A 15,246-nucleotide genomic window follows, 5' to 3' on the forward strand; every position below is an offset into this window, starting at 1 on the left:
ATTCTTTCTCATTGCGTCTGGAATCACTGCTTTGTTACCCTTGAAAATTAGCTCATTCTCCACAGTCAATTTGCTTCTGTAGTCCCAGTCCGGCCTTGCATCATCTGCTGTCTCTGACTTTTCATTAGGCGTATGGAGGATGAACCTTTTCAACACAGTGAGGTTTTCGTCCTAATTTCCTCCAATCCTGCATGCGCTATCGGTAAGCACATGACTGCACAGACTTGTACATCAGAATCAGAATGCCCTTTAATGTCATTGTACTCAGCGTACGAGATTGGTGAGCTCCCCTCTCAAGTGCAATTGTCACGGTCCGGGTTGAGGTTGGTGAGGACCCAAACGCAGGGAAGCCAGGCAGGGGTAACTTAAAGGGCATTTAATAAACAGAAAACAAAAGGCAAACGAGGAACTTGGAAAAACTGGACAACGACAGGAAACCAACGACAGGGACAGGCGACAGGAACAGGCAACAGGGACAAGCGACAGGGACAATGACAATAGACCAACAAGTAGTGATTGGTCCAGCGACACTGAAGCGTCGATGCGCGCGCCGAGCTTCCAGGGCAAACCCCGTGTCGGTGCGCGTACCGCTTTAAGAAAGTCACGTGACCGCTACCAGAATCGTGTCGACACAGCGGTCACGCGCCAAACTGTGTTCATAAGGAAGCGCATCTGTCAACAGGATGGACGCTCAAAACAAGCATCGAGTTATTGGCGCGTTACTTTGCGTTAAAGACCCGCAAGATGGAAGACGTCACTGTTGATGCGCACTCAGAGGTGCAGCGCTATATGTCAGCAGGACACGTTGCACGTACGGAAGACCCGCTCTTATACTGGAAGTCCATGGAGGCAACGTTCCCTCACCTATTTATATTAGCCACACAGGCGTTGTGCACACCGGCCTCTTCAGTGCCTTGTGAGAGGATCTTCTCAAAGGCGGGGGAAATTGCCTCAAAAAAAGAAATAGACTGAATAACAAAACGCTGGAGAAACTAATTTTTTGGAATAAAATTCTTTAATTACAATGAGTCCATTGTCATTCACAACACTTTTACTTGGGCATTCAGACAGATGTTCTCTTAATTAATCAACTGCGTCTCGAATATCAAAGATTTGTTTTATGAAATTGCGTGTATGTAAAAATAATGTGAAAGCAAATGCCTAATCAGGATCAGAATCAGAAATCCCTTTGTCATTGTACTCAAGTGTGCAACGAGATTAGAGAGCTCCCCTCTCCAGTGCAATACAACAATAATTCAGTTAAATATATAAATTAGATAAATAAGAGAATAATTACTGTGATGGAAAGTAATACGAAATAGGATATATAAAAACACATCACGTCGCTAATCAATGGAATTGGATAAAATTATTTTGACAGATCAGTGTCAGATGACCCTGTCAAATGTTTCCTGCAAGTCCACCAGGTGTCAGTATTCAGCAACACAGTGTCAACACAGTGTCACGACATTGTGTCACTGTGTCGAAACGATACAGGATGCCTCATCTACCCATCACTACTGGACAACGACAGGGACAGGCGACAGGGACAAGCGACAGTGACAATGACAATGGACCAACAAGAACTGAAAGCAACCAGGGAACTAAATACACACAAATTGACGAGACAACGAGGAGCACCTGGACAAGACATGGAGGGTTGGAAGGACCGGATTTGTTAACACAAGGGCTTGGGTAAACGAACACAGGTGGACGCAATAGACTAGACGAGATAAGACACAGGAACACAAGGCCAAAACATGAAACCAAATACTAAACCAAAAATAACAAATACAAATCATGACAGTAATATATCAAATAATTTAATAAAATCAATCAATTAAATTAATTAAAGATGAAATTATCAAATAAAAAATAAATATGTATTTAGATAAATAAAACACATTATGTTGCAGTTCTACAAGGTAAGGGTAGTTGTGTGTGAGAGTTGAGCATGGATAGTCTTTGTTCTGATGCACCTTTAGAGCCTGCCAGAGGGCAACAGGTTGAGCAGGTGTGAGCTCGGGTGAGTTTTGTTTTTGATGATATTGAGAGCTCTGCTGAGGCACCGTGCGGTGTAGATGTACAACAGGGAGGGGAGAGGGGAGCCAATAATCCTCTGCGCTGTTTTGACTGTCCTCTGGAGCCTCACTCGGTCTGCCTCAATGCAGCCGCTGTACCAGGTGGAGACACAGTACGTCAGCAGGCTCGTGATGGACGAGTGGTAGAAGGCCAGCAGCAGCTTGCTGTCCAGGTTGAATTTCCTGAGGACTCTCAGGAAGTGCAGACGCTGGTGGACCTTCTTTATCACTGTTGTCATGTTGTGTGTCCAGGAGAGGTCATCAGAGATCTGTACTCCCAGACACTTGAGTGTGTAGACCCTCTCCACCCACACGCCTTTGATGTAGAGGGGGTGGCGGTACAGTCTTGTTCTTCCTGAAGTCGATGACAATCTACTTGGTTTTTGCGGTGTTCAGCTGTAGTTTGTTGTCCTCACACCAAGCCATTAGTCTTAAAGGGGCCTCTGCTTTCGATGCATAAGCAACTCATTCTGGAATAGTATTGTTCCGACTCCGCAGCAAGAGGCATCCACAATCAGTTTCACAGACCGAGATGCACCATAAAACATTAGCACTGGAGCTTCAGTGACCATCCTTTGATGCTTTTCAAAGCTCTTGTTCTACTCCTCCATCCAGCACCATTTTGTGGTCTTCTCCAACAGGATCCGTTAGTGGGGCAGTGACAGTGAATAACTGGGGCGTAAACTTGCCCAGGGACGTTACCTGTCATGATCCATTTTGGTTTATTTTGGTTTAGCATTTAGTTTCAGTTTTTTCTTGTGTTTCTTTGTGGCTCGTTAGTTTGTTATGTCCACCTGTGCTTGCTGTCCCACTCCCTAGTGTTGACCAATCAGCTCCCTCCAACCCTTTGTGTCTTGTCCAGGTGTTCCTTGTTGTCTCGTTAATTTGCTTGTATTTAGTTCCCTGTATCTTTTCAGTCCTTGTCTTGTTGGGTCATTGTCCATGTCAGTTGGCCTCCTGCCCTTTCCTCGGCTTGCTGCTTGTTTTTATCTTCAAGTCAAGTCACTTTGTCAATTACATCTAGTTTTTACATCCTTTTCAACTCTTCCTTTACTTTTTCTGAGTTCAACTGGGGCTTTTCACGACGGACGAACAACGAGCTGTGCATCTCTGAGCTTTATGAACTGTTCTTCTTTGATGCACCCCAGTCCTTCAAACTTAAAACGTATTTTTAAGTCCACTTTCCAGATATAGTTCACCATATTAACATAAAATTCAGTTTCAGAACCTGACTGTTCTTCTATCATGTGTATTGGATTCCTGAACGACAAAGTCTTGGACATTGCATTTGTTTGAGAAAGGTTTCCGTATTCCACATTTCCTGCATGTCTCCCTATATGCTGGGCATTTTTCTTTCTGGTGGTCTCTGCCACACTATTTGCAATCTTGCACTCTGCTCTCTATACGTGATGTTTTGGGCACTCTTCTTTTACTTCATTGATTGTTCATTCAGCTTGTGCAGTTTGCAGTTGATCCATTTGTGAGCTGCTGCTTCTGCAGCACAACATATTGACACCAAATCCATAGTCCTCGGCAGTTTCGGCCTCACTTGGTCATCCCTTATCACATCAAGAATTCTGTCTTTTATTAAACTATCACACCGATCATCATATTGGCATGATTTACCTTTTGATCTCAAATCTGTGACAAATTAGTAAAACCTTTCATTTGGGGTATGAACATAAATATTAAACACGTGACTTTCAACGGTTACATTTTTGGGGGTATAAAATGTTCATCAAACACACCAAACATATTGCAATGTGCTGAACTGTCCATTTTTTGCTTTGGATTTAATCCCAGTAGCTGTTTTATAAAGTTCAAACTTTTGCTTCCATCTTCTCCTTTTTCAAGAAATTCCTGTGTGGCTTTTCATGATTTATTTTCACCATTGGTGTCCTCCTTGGTCATCTCCCATGAAGTCCTCTTTGGTTGAAATGATAAGGGATGGTGCGATCTCACACTGATATACCTAGACTTTGAAGTGCACCTTTAATTTCTTTGGAGGTTGTCCTGGGCTGTTTTTTAATGATTCATGTTATCCGTCTCTAAATTTTTATTCAATAATTGTCCTCCTTGGGCCACGTCCATTGAGGTTGGCTACAGCCATTGGTGAATCTTAAATTTCTGAACATGTTCAACTCGAACCAGGAACTTAAAGTTTCTTGGAGATGGTCTGAGAGGAACCACCTCGGTTGAACAAGTTTTTTTTCCATCTTTTCTAGGGCTACTGCCATTTTTGGCCAGGCTTGTTTCATGACTTTGGTTATAAAAAATATTGCTGTTGAACAACAATTCAGCAATGTGTCCACATGTATAAGTGTATGCAGATTAATTTCCCTTTGTTAAACTGCCAGTCAGCTCAATGTTGTATTTGTTACATCACTCATGACTCTAAGACCTTTGAAAAGGAGCGCCAGCACTGTATTCTACCATTTTAATCAATTACAGTGTAATGAATTACCAATTTTGTTAATGTTGTTTCTGTCTTAATCAAAAGCATATTTTCATACCCTACATGAAATATATTTGGGTTGAGGATTTGAGTAATTTTTCTTCTCTGGTCACAGTAATTGGACACTTTGTGGCGATTATTCGGTATTATCAAGCAGCTCTTGTGTTCAGCCAATTGTGTTTGAAAGTCACATGTCCTTGCTTTTAGAAAATATTTTTAGTTTAGACAACAAAGGTGATGTGATCATATGATATTTAATAATATCCATTGGTGATAATCATTTTCAAAACCTTTCTTTCCTCTAGAAAAAATACCATTATAAAGAGAAAACGTGCCCATTTATATTATAAATACTTACACACATGCCCACACACACATACACATGCACGCACACAGCTAAATCAAATAAAAATGTATTTTAGGTAACATTGTTCCGGGTCAATCCATTCCCACTCATCTGGATATAAGTGGTAAGAGGGAATAACCTCATGTTGCTCTTAATTTAGCTGCATGTGTGAAACTGAACAACGATCAGTGGCCTGATCAACCTAAAGATGTATATTCAACCAAATTACTGTTCTCTTGCCTCGAGATGCGGCCCACACCACAGTGGGAGGTAGGTGACGCATCACAGTGTGATATGGATCCAGTCAAGAAACAGTTTTACTTTTTTTAAAAATTTTTTTACTGATCCTTGACCGCCTTGATACTTCATCTGATGTCAATTCAACATCAATATGACATCACTTGATTGAATTTGATATTGATGTTAAGCATGATTTTTTTTGTAACTATTGGCTATTTTTGCTAAACTTTTCACCCCAGTGGCGATAGCTCGAAGACTGCAAGGGAAGCCCAGCTTCCCCTAAGATGCCCCCACCTACTCACAGCTTCTGCTCCTTGACTGAACAACAGCCCCCACTGTTTCACCAATGAAAATACAATGATTTCCATTTGAGTTTGTAATCGCTACCTTTACTGACTCTTGTAGTACCTTGGGGAGAGCAGAGAGGGGCGTGGCCATATTCCTCATTAAATGTGGCGTTTTTCAAGTCGTCACTTATTTCCTACTTTGCAAATGCAATACACTTGATTAGGTGAGCGATTTCTAGAAGTTGTTTGCGATGACGTATTGCTAGAACCTCTGCTGAAGAAATTGGAGGTAGGCTTGCAAAGTTCGGCCTCTTTGAGGCACCGTAGTGCCTCAAAATGCACGCTCTTCTGACTTACTATAGGTAGCTGCTATCTATTAGTTATTTCACTAGATGGCAATAAATTGTAAACATTATACTTTGAACTCTTCAAATGTTTGTAGAAATTGTAGTTTTGTATCAAACACTTAAGACAAGAAATGTTACATCTAATTTTCTTTTTGTCTGAGCATTCTTTGGACAACGGTCAGCAACATCAGACTTGCACATGGCAGCCAAACCAGTATCACACCTGTCTAAAACCCGAGCTCATAATAGTTTACACGTCGGTATGTGGGTAATCAGCAAAAATGCAAACCACCTGTACATCAAATAAAATACATATAAATTCATAGATTTGTGAGGATTTGTTTGTAAGACTCACTCATGGATTGAGGATTTTATACAATTTTATGTTGTGAATCAGCACAAATTGATTTGAATGGATTTTGTAATAATCAAATAAAAAATAAATATGGCTTCAATATTTGCCATTACCAATAAATTAAGTCAAGAATGTCAGGAGTGACACTTTTCATCAAGGTGAGTAAAAAATGGCTGACAAGGTCATTTATATTAAATGTTATTCCTCCTTCATTCCAGATCCATTTAGATTATCAAACATTAATAAACTCGGAAAGACCAGACAAATACTGTATAATATAAAAACTATTATGTTATTTAATTTCTTTTGTCCTGATTAGCATATTTGGTATTGGAGTAATCCAAAAGTAAATCAAAGAAATCAAGTTACTTTAATATTATTATACTCTGATTATGTTACTACTACTTTAAATTGGTACCTTTTGGAATACACTTTTAAAGTAGTCCTCCTAACTCACACAAGCAAATGAATAACATGCAGACTCCATAGCGAGCTTTCAAATTGAACCTGAGACTTGTGGGAGAACAAATAAACATTGGTCAACAGGGCCACCCTTAAGATACGATTCATTTGATTTCCAAACTACACCCTTCAATATGATCTCAGAGATGAGTTCAAAACATTTCAGACTTGCCTGGTTTCAAATGCTAGTTGCACTGTTAAAGAAATCTTGGCTCTTTGGAGGGTGAGTGTGGGGCAACCGTCAATTGTTCAGAGAAAATAATTTCTTATCAGAGAGAGCCCTGCATGAGTATTAATTGTACTGTCATTTTCTTTCAGCTTCTGTTTGAGAGAGTCAGAAGCACATCAGACTCACCAGACACTGGAACAGCCTATTTTGTCTCATCTCATCCTCCCACCTTGTCGCTCAAATAACTTCCTAACCAGTCCGACCCGTGTCAACTTCTCTTTCATGTTGCATTGAGGTTATTACTGCGTCGCTGGTTTCTTTTCCATTTTTCATCCAGACGTTTTATATACAGTATCCTGCTGTTTGTTTATGGCGCATACAAAAAGTTCATATATATATATATATATATATATATATATATATATATATATATGTATATATTAGTGCTGTCAAGTGATTGATTTTTTAAACTAATTAATCACAAAAAAAATCCATGATTAATTGTGATTAATCACATTTTTTAAACTACTATTTTTAGCAAAGCTTATAACAGATATTTACTTGAATAATATCTTGAAATCAATGCAAAATCACCAAATATGAAGTATATTTAATTCAAAAACTGTTCTAATAGCTTTCTTGGATTCTTGAATACGATCTAAATGGAGACATCTTTACATACATTTATTTTCAAAACATTTCTCAAAACTGCCTACATGTGTCACACTCCAGCAGTGTTGGTTTGCAAGGCCCAGTGGTAACTTAAACACAGTGTTTTGTTCTGAGACCTGCTAAAGACAGCTAATATGGCACAATATTTGCAAAGTATGCGAATTATTTTTGAAGTAAATCAAACTGAGTTAACTGAGTTAAAATATTTAACTGAGTTACATTTTTTGGGATTAATCACCTGAGTTAATGCTTTAACTTATATATATATATATATATATATATATATATAAAATGATTTGATCATTTAAGTACATTGAGTATGCAAATATGAAAATTGTTACATGCCCGCTATAGAATATTTCAGTTAAAATTTCCTAAAACAAATTATTTGACCCAACTTAATGTCACTTGCCATCTTACCAGCCAATCACTTGAAGACGCAAACAATGGGCTTGTGGTGGAAGCACAAGTCTTCTGAAAAAACTGTCCAAACCTATCAGCAGTTTTATTTGGATTTATGCCCACAAGTTGCAGATGTCTTCTATGATTCAAAAAAGGACACTTTATGTTGATTATGTATATGTATGTGTATATGTATTTTGTTTACCATTACAGTATTCTTATTACAATACTTCTATCACTGTAGTATTTCTACCACTGCAGGATGTTCACTATTACAGTACTTTTATCATTGCAGTATATTTTATCATTACAGTACTTTTATCATTGCAGTATTTTCTATCATTGCAGTACTTTCCTGTCATTTCAGTACTCTTACCATTACAGTACTTTTATCATTGTAATATCTTTATCATTGCAGTATTTTCAATCATTCAGTAGTTTTTATCATTACAGTGTTTCCCGCTCTGTATAATGGACAGGCATTAGGAGTGTTTCCTTACACTCGATACGTTTATACTGTGTATATTTGCATGCTTTTTATGAATGTCTGCTGCTAATGTTATACATTAACGGCTACATTACGCCGCCGACTCTGTGTGATCTATATCTTTGCTGCTGTAACATTTCAAATTTCCCCATTGTGGGACTAATAAAGGACATCTTTATCTTTATCTTTTTTGTGGACCAATACAAATGAGGTTTGAAAAGTTCAATATTTTAATAAATCAAACACTGATTGCATGTTTTAAGTGTGATTATTCATATTTCTTTTTGTTTTACCCCGAAATGCTTTGCACTGGTTAAGGGATACTTGGCTGAAAAAATATTTCACGGGGTAAGTCACTGAAAAAAGGTTGAGAACCACTGAACTAGAAGATATCATCAAACGCCGGGGCCTGATGTAGACCCCCTAATAGAAGCACAAGAGAGAGAGACACCTAGAAAGACACTAACTTTTCAAAAGCAAATCACATATGTGGCCAATAAAAATAATACTATGTTGTTATTGAAGAGGCAGATAATTACACAATGCCTCATACGATGAAGCGGAGCTTAAACAAATGGGCTCTCTGAGCTTCGGCAGCAACCTTGTTTAATTTAGCCGTCATCACGTACTGCCTTAAGGTTCGTTGAGGGGGATAATGAAGACTCTAAGAGGATCTAGAGCCTACGCAAATACCAAATGTCTATCACAGCCTCCTATAGAATTCATAAATAAGCTTCATACTGTGAGTAGGAAGTGGTAATAGAGCAGAGAAACACAATCAGGACTGTTGTGTAAGGTTTTCAGGATTGGATACCTTTTAATCAATACAAGAATGTGCCAAGCATTTTTACTGGTAGTCAGATAATCTGTCTTAAAATTGACATCACGTTCGTCCACAATAATGACTTTGTATTGTCCTCTTCAAATGTCATTCCACTAAATGATGAATGAGTTGATTGAAATGACTTCTATTGCAAATCTTTTTGAGTCGCAGGCAAGCTGGAGCCAATGCCAGCTGACTTTGGGTGTTGAGCAGAGCGTACACTAGACTGGCTGCCAAACAACTGCACATTCCATCAAAGAAGCACTTAAACCAGGCGTGGGCAAACTACGGCCCGGGGGCCCACATTTGACCTGTTAAACGTTTTAATCTGGCCCGCTGAACTCGAAAAAAATTAAATGAATAAACCTTGTTAATGTTTTATTTTCTAAATACTGTGGTTTTTCAAAGACATATATTGTTCTAATGCTTTTGTTCACTTTCATTTAAAATTAAATGTATTTTTTTTTCTCAGATGATGTGAGGTTACCAAAACACTCCATCCATCTGCTCCTGGTCCAGCCCCTCTGTCAAATTTTGGAACTGCTATTGAAATTAGGCAATTCCATAATAATGAAAAGAAAGGGACAGCGGTCACCTCATATAATGAGAACCAAATCCTAACCATGACAAACTAAATTGCAATACATCGCACAACAGCCTGAATCCAATGCGACAGCATTGCAGAGCTCAATAAGATAGAACTCAGAACCAATTCAATTACTGTACTCTAAAGCTATCAACTCATAACATTCCAATATTTTTAATGTATGGATGGCCATGTAACAGGAAGAAAAGCTATGCTATTCACAAAACAGTTTTGGGCGGGATGTCGTAATTATAAAATACTGAGATTCTGCTAAAAAAATGTGTTTATGGTCACCTTTCTTTGGGCTTTAACGTTATCAACTAATATTTTCAATTGAATAAATCTGATGAAGTAATCTTGGAATTGTTTTTCTGTCCGTCTGCTGCTGCTGTCTCTGTCATTAAATATGACTATTTAACGTCAGTAAACAGCTCGGCAAGGCTTTGAAATTACTGCTTTCAGCAGGACAAAAACCTTGAGGGATAAGCGTTAATGCGAGCAAGCCCTTCAACAGCAGTTCCACTGTTGTGTTGTGGTTGATTTTGCACCCAAACTTATCACGGGCAGATATTTCGATATTTTCCCCCTTGGACTCCGACTTTTATTCATCTATTTTTAGATTGATGTATAAAGGGAAAAATAGGCTTCACCAAAAAGATCACTTTTTTTCCATCCAGGGAAAAAAGGTTCTTGAGCAGCACCTATGCATAAGCATACTTAAGATAATTGTTGTATATTACTAGCAGTGGCTACAATGATTTGTGTCCTGCAAAAGTCTTGAGCAAGCCTAAAAAACAGAAGCTTTTGCTATAAGATTCTTAGGGAGGAAATAAAAAAAACTAAAAAACACATTCTGGTATTTTATTCTTCCAGGTATCATTAATTTAGCATTGTTTGGTAGACAGTTCTCGTAGCCAGAAAAGCAACAAGAACACATTGTTGTGATGACATCCAAGTCAAACCAATGCTATGTTTTGGCTTAAGTAAACAACTAACAAGTTTCATTATTTTTACTTCTTCTCAATATGAGCACTAATGAAGTCAAAAAGCGAAATTATTATGGATGCAGAGATTTTTTTTTCATTGTGCTAAGTTGAAAAATGAGGAGTTTGACAATTTTACTGTTTTATTTTTTCTATGTTGGAGTCTGTACTTGTTGGATCATTACTTTTCGTGGAAAAGTTTACCTAACTCGTTCTTTGATCAGGGAGCTACACATACATCTACAAATAGTAAAAAAAAAAAAACAGCTATAGATCTTTAGCACATCTCAGAACAAAACACCCTGCTTAAGTTACCACTGAGCCATTCAAACAACACTGTTGGAGCTTGTGGGCAGAAATAAATGTAAGTTTTGAGAATTGTTTCTAAGAAAAATGCCCGTAAAGATGTCTCCATTTAGATCGTATTCAGGAATCCAAGAAAGCTATTAGAGCAATCTTTGATTAAAAATACACTTCATATTTTGTGATTTAGCATTATTCCAAGATATTATTCAAGTAAATACCCGTTAAAAGCTTCACAAAAAATAGCATTAACAAAAATGCAATTAATCACAATTAATTACAGATTTTTTTGTGATTAATTAGTTAAAAAAATGCAATCGCTAGACAGCACAATTTCTCATTTCTCAATTTCTCTCTCAGTACATATTGAACAGTGAAGTACTTATTTCCCCTCTCTATTTTTAGAGTGGCCCTAATATGACAAATCACATGCATATTACAGAGACTGACCATCAAATACAGTGAACCCTCGCTACTTCGCGGTTCACCTTTCGCGGGTTCAGTGCTTCGCGGGTCTAAAAAATATTCGGGGGCATTGTAGTTTCGCCGAGCGGCACGACGGGGCGCTGGAGCGGTTCGACGGCCGGCGTGCGCCGAAGAAGAGCGTGGGCGAAGAGGAGAGTGGACGAAGAAGAGCACGTTCCCCCGGGCAAGATCGGGGGCGACGTTTCGCGCGGTTCGGACCGTACCAGAGCTCCGGAGGAGGAGGGCATGCTCGCGTCACAGTTAAGCCGAAGAGGAGCACCTTCCCCGGGCACGGGCAGAGCGACATTTCGCTCCGTTCGGGACCGTGCGAGAGCTCCGGAGGAGACCGGCCGGCGTGCGTGGCAGTTAAGCCGAAGAGGAACACCTACCTCCCGGGCATGAGCGGAGCGCGAGGCTGTCAGTTATGAATGAATAAATGAATAAATAAATAAATGAAGAATGCCACCTTTCATTTCACAGGGCACACCGGACGGCGTACCAGCAGGTAAGAGTCGAAGTAATTAAATAAATACAAAAAGAAGTAATTGAATAAATACAAAAATAATGGCTGGGGAATAAAAAATCAAGTTTTAATAATAATTTTTTTTTTTTTGTTATAACATGAATTTCACTCTCTCTCTCTCTACCCGTATATATATATATATATATATATATATATATATATTTTATTTTTTTTTTATTTTATTTTATTTCTTTTTTTTATTAAGCATTTTTGAAGGTGCGCCGCTACTTCGCGGATTTTCAGTTTTCGCGGGTGGTCTCGGCCCCCATTAACCGCGATAACCGATGGTTCACTGTAATACACTAAAGAAAAGGGCTTCTACAATATTCAGAATTTTGTGACTAGCAAAATGATGTATTGTTTAGAGGCAGGAAAAATATTCCTTGCAATATAAAATCAAAAGTTATTTTCCATCCACTGAAAGTTGTTCAACAGATCATGAAAGTAAATTAAAGCAACACGGTGTTTATCTCAACTGTCTGGGCCACGGAGCAGAGCTCTTCTTCTCGTAAGATCATCAGATCTCCTACCGTCTGCCGCTCCTGGACCACAATGCACTGCTCTACACCTCCTGATACAACCATCTCCACCATCTCCTGTCCGGTTCTTGAATGCAAGTCATCTGAGGTGAGCAGCAGTGGTCTGTAGCTTGGCAGTGATGTATTGTCAGTGTGAACGAATACAACACTGTGCTGAGTGTCACTTGAAGCTTTTTCATCTGCCCCTGCGGCACTGGCAGTCTCTGATCTCCTTAAAACCTTTCCTGTTCCACTTTCTTCTCCCTCTCCTCGATCTCTTCTCTGTACTTCGTCATCCCTGGCCTCTTTCTTGGGTCTGCCTGTGACCGGCTTTGTGTGTTGAGCGTTTACTGCTGCCAATTCTTGCATAGCTGGTTAAGCCTTCAGTCTTAGTCCTTCCTTGAGCTCCTCCTGTGAATGGTGCTGCGCTTGATGCCTCACAAGACTTTGCCTCAGAGTGTAGGACGCACCGCAGTGGCAGCTGTGGGGCTTCTCTGTCACGTGAGAAGATTTGTTGTGTCTCCTCAGCTTGGTGGCCATAGTGTAGCCTATAGTAAAGCACACAACAGTTAACTATGTTTCTGTAGGTATATGGAATGTAGAGTTGGCATTTTTATATAAAAAAAAATCATTTAAAAAAAGGATACTGTTCGATCAATCATATTGAAATGGGAAGAGTATAGACAAAGGCAAACCCGCCAACACCCGGCTGTCCCTCTAAACCTTAATCCCATACAAGGTGAGCACTGATCAGAGATGCAGCCCGGAGGCCCATGATCATGGATGAACTGCAGAGAGCCACAGCTGAGATGGGGGAATCTGTCCATAATATTAGTTGAACTATTAGTTCAAATCTGACCTTTATAGAAGAGCGGCAAGAAGAAAGCCATTTCTCAAAGATAAACATAAAATGTCCCATTCGCAGTGTGCCATAAGCCACATGGGGGACATACAAAAAGTGTCGAAGGTCCTATGGTCAGAAAGAACCATATTCAAATTTTTTGGACTCAATGCAAGACGTTATGTTTGGCGTAAAAGTAATCACTGTGAAAACACCATTCCCACTGTCAAACATGACGGTTGCATTATCCTGGTCTGGGGCAGCTTTTCTTCAACAGGGACAGGTAAGATGGTTAAAATAGATGGGTGATGGAGGGAGCCAAATACTGGGCAATTTTGGAAGAAAACTTGATGTGAGTCTGCAAAAGATCCAAAACTGAGCATAAAGCAAAATCTACAATGGAATGTTTCAAAACCAAACATATCCAGGTGTGAAAATGGCCAAGTCCGAGTCCAGAGTTAAATCCAATTGAGAATCTGTGGAAACATCTGTGAACTGCTGTTCATCGGTCCATCTAACTTTACTGAGCTCCAGCTCTTTTTTTTTTTTGGTTTCCCTTGCACATTTAAAAAACTACTTTCCTTCACTTCTGATTTCTAAACTGGTAAGGCATTAATTTGCTGTGCATATGTAATAATATGGTGAGACGATTAACCATTTATTTGGTTTCACCGTCACAATGCCCCAATGAGGGAAGCAGAAACTACAAAGTGGCCCGCGACCAAAATTTGTTTGACCCCCATTATGTTCTGATGGGGGCTGTCACATTTCTCAAGTTCTGATCTAATCTAAATGTTTTGTAATATTGACGCCTTTTTCCTTTATTGTCATTTATAGAGAACTATGGCATCACCTCACATGTTTTTGGGAGACCTTGCATGTAAATGCAGATGTGTGCTGCCTAAAAAAAAAAAAATCAATAAAGCCTTCCCGAGTGAAATGCTGCCAACCTGCTATTCAGAATTTTCAGTGAGAAAAACATACCTGTTTGGAGGGGAACTGATTAGCATGGGCTTCATTGCCCCAAGGTTGCTCAGTTTAAATCCTGACTTGTACTTTACGTACTCACCTTTTTTACAGATATGGCAAAGATGGGGCCGATCACCATTATGCAATCTTTCGTGAGACTTGAGGGTATGAGGGTCCCGCAAGGATTTTCCGCAGTAACTACAGAGGAACACGCCTGCGGTGTGGGAAAGCCTGTGGCGGCGAAGTTCAGGTTTCTGAGCGAATCTTTGGTCACAATCCGGGCAGGGATATGGCCTTTACCCATTGTGAGTCCTCAAATGGCTTGAAAGGTTCCCTGAGATAGACACAGATAGATAATGAGTCACAGACTCCATTTGTTGATAAGGCCGGGTATACACGAATCTTAACATTTGTTTCATTTTACTCATAGTATTTACACAACAATAATACCAGCTCAATAATAGATTGTTTTTCCTCCAAATACACAATACCTCAACAATTGGACGAGCCCCACCAACAGCCAAATGCTTAAATTAAACATGCACAATGTAATTTACAAGATCAAATGAAAAATCCGTATAAGAAATTCTGTTTATCCAGATATAAAACTAGGAGTTTCCTCCTTCGATGCAGCAGATTGATTTGCCCACAGCCTCCCAAGGTGCATGTTCATTTGGCACTAACTGGTACTTCGCATCTCATATGAGATGATGATGTTTTCAAAAGAGAAATTCAAATGTGTAGCATCTCGAGACTGACTGGCGTGGAGTCTGACTCTTGTGCACGTTCAACACCAAGAAGAAAAAAAAATACATTTGGGCAATTCTCTCTCAGTTGCAGTGTACCCTTTGTCCCAAGCTGCTGGCAAACTCTGGTTCTCTGAGGAATCACTTGATGCTTCACACGGTGGAGAAATCTCACACCTGTCAGCA

This window comes from Idiotropiscis lumnitzeri, chromosome 5 (assembly GCF_059441095.1).
Source record: "Idiotropiscis lumnitzeri isolate Australia: NSW breed Sydney's pygmy pipehorse chromosome 5, RoL_Ilum_1.0, whole genome shotgun sequence".
NCBI classification, from domain to species: Eukaryota; Metazoa; Chordata; class Actinopteri; order Syngnathiformes; family Syngnathidae; genus Idiotropiscis; species Idiotropiscis lumnitzeri.